The sequence below is a fragment of the Protopterus annectens genome, chromosome 12.part0 (genome assembly GCF_019279795.1).
Source record: "Protopterus annectens isolate FY-2018-M chromosome 12.part0, PAN1.0, whole genome shotgun sequence".
NCBI lineage: Eukaryota > Metazoa > Chordata > Ceratodontiformes > Protopteridae > Protopterus > Protopterus annectens.
The window spans coordinates 1,124,205,512-1,124,208,241 of record NC_056746.1 but is presented as its reverse complement, the minus strand read 5'-3'; positions in this window follow the sequence as shown (position 1 = coordinate 1,124,208,241).

Here is a 2,730-nt window from a genome sequence, read left to right as displayed (position 1 = left end):
GGATGTAATATGACCTTATACAGGTGCTATGCAGCTGATATCGAGATTTTGGCAACAAGCATGTGTTTTTGAGCCTCTGAATATTAAATAAGAAAACAGATAGCCAGACGGCTAGACAAAATGTAGTTCATTAGCTGCTCTAACACATTTTAATAATATTCTGCTGTCTGCCTAGTGATGCTTGAATACTGCACACAGCTTGTTGGTATGCATTTCATTTCTGTTTTATCTTATTTTATGCACACCCCCTGTTCTTGTTATCAATGAAGAATCTAGGTGTGTGTGTGTGTGTGTGTGTGTGTGTGTGTGTGTGTGTGTGTGTGTGTGTGTGTGTGTGTGGCTGTGTGTCTGAGTCAGATGTGTATTTGGTTTGCCATTGCTACAGGGTAATAATCTTATGAATATATCAATATTTGGAAGGGAGGTGGAGCTCATATTAGGTAATGAGTCAATAAGTACTTTCTTATACACGTGAGAAGCAAGACTGTCTTCTAAAGAAAAGTTTCATTATGTGCGTCATGGCTTATTAATCAATATAGCATACATCTTCAAGAATGTGAGATGCAAAAGTTTCTTGAGAAAGCTCCCAGCCTAAGACAGTACTTTCAAAAGTAGTAGCACCTGACCTGATGTCGCCCTACCAAAATAGAAGGAATGGTGTCACATCTTATTATCCACTACCATTTTGAGTTCACATGGAGGGAAAGGGGGGTCATGATATTTCAGCAGGTGCTATTACCCTGAAACAGCATTCTATAAAGTACACAGGAAGAACAGAGAGTTTTATTGAATTTTAAAATATGAAGTCAGTCATATATTTATATTTTTGTAGTGGGTAAATCCTTTGCACTCCACATTTGGGGACTTCACCTCTAAACTCCTTCAACTTATGTATTATAACTCGGATCTCACCCAGCTTTGGGGAAGAGGAAATGTTAAGTATTGTATCTTTTCTAAAAACATGTAGCCTTCCAATTACAATATACAGCAAAGGGGGGGGGGGGGGGGGATTGTGCAGAGATGTCTGACCATTTAAAAAAAAAACTTGCATGTGTCAACATATCTGCACTGTATAATTTGATAAATATCACTTTGTCACTGAATTTCAAGAATGACATTTCAGTGAGACTGCATTTATTAACATAGAATGTTCCCAGGAAAAAATATCAATTAAAGAGTTTAACTAATTTCTGAATATTTGAGTCAAGTTCCTGGTGTGATTTATTGGATCTGGTACCATAGATCAAGATCACGCTCATTGCGCTTCTCTGTATCTGCTGGTGTACTGACCTCCTTTAAAATTCCCATGGTTGCTTAAGTTTTACTTCCAGCTGCCAGACATACACATTCTTACGCCTTCTGATCAACTTTTTTGGGCGTCTCAGAGGGATGTACATGCTGCTTTCTAATGCAGTGAGTCAGTGTGTGTGTTTCTGCTTAGTCTATGACATGCCTAAGAGCCTGGCCAGGTAGTACATTAATAATGTATTATACTGCCATCCTCTTATGCTCCTTAAAACAATAGGAACATGCTAGGTCGTGAGTTATGGCAGTGCTCCTGCCTGATGATGTTTCTAGGTTAGAGTTAACTTAAAAGTACAATACTGTCTTCCAGTCAGTAGAACCAGAGTCCTGAATGAAGTCTTATTCTACAAGGCTGTCTGAATTTTCCTAAATTCGTAATACAAGGATGCAGTTTATTGTGAAGTTTGTGGACAGTACACCTCACAAAAAGAGTCCTGTTAATTCTAACCATAAGCAGATAAAGAAAGATAAGGTTAATGATGGTAAAGAAATGCCTCATAGGGTCACATCTACAGGAAAGGCTTATCTAAGGCTGTGTAATGCCAAGGGCAGTAGCACTGATACTACCAATACATAGAAAGCAACTTCTACTGATGGAGGGGCACATTGACAGATATGGCTAAAATATATATATAAACAATCCATAGAGGTACACAAACATAGCAAAGAGTAGGAACATGGACTGATAAGTCCAGCAAACACAAAAAAAGCAGCACTTATAAGGACACAGGAAACATTTTAAATAAAAAAAATCCACTCTCCTGCCTCAGAACAGACCCAGGGATTATCCCTATGGACTTTTTAAGTGGATTTTCTGACATGGAGTAAAAGTTTTCTGTGCCCATATAGGTGATGGACTTTGTAATATAATATAATATAATATAATATAATATAATATAATATAATATAATATAATACAAAATAATATAATATAATATAATATATATAGAAAGACAGAGGGGAAAGAAAGGAAGACAGAGAGTTTTCCCTATCATTCAATGAGTATAGCTTCATTGATTTTTGAATTTCATGAAACATAACTTAAAATTATTCATTTGTCACTGGGAGACAATCCCTTCTATGTCCCCTAATTTATATATAACGGTCACAGTGCAATGGGGTAATGAAGTGCACTGGCTCACACAGTAGTCGTGCTTGCAGTTTCAACAACACATGACTAAAAGAAATAGTTGGAAAGCTGGCTGATAAGCCTACCCTTGTCATAGTACAGGTATGCAGTGTATATTACACACACACACACACACACACACACACACACACACACACACACACACACACACACACACACACACACACACACGGAACATCATTTGTTTGATAAAGAGCCACTTAGTCAAAGTTTTCTATTTAGTGCTTATATGAATTGCTGTTTTACACCTTGTGCTTTAGTCAACTTTTGTATAG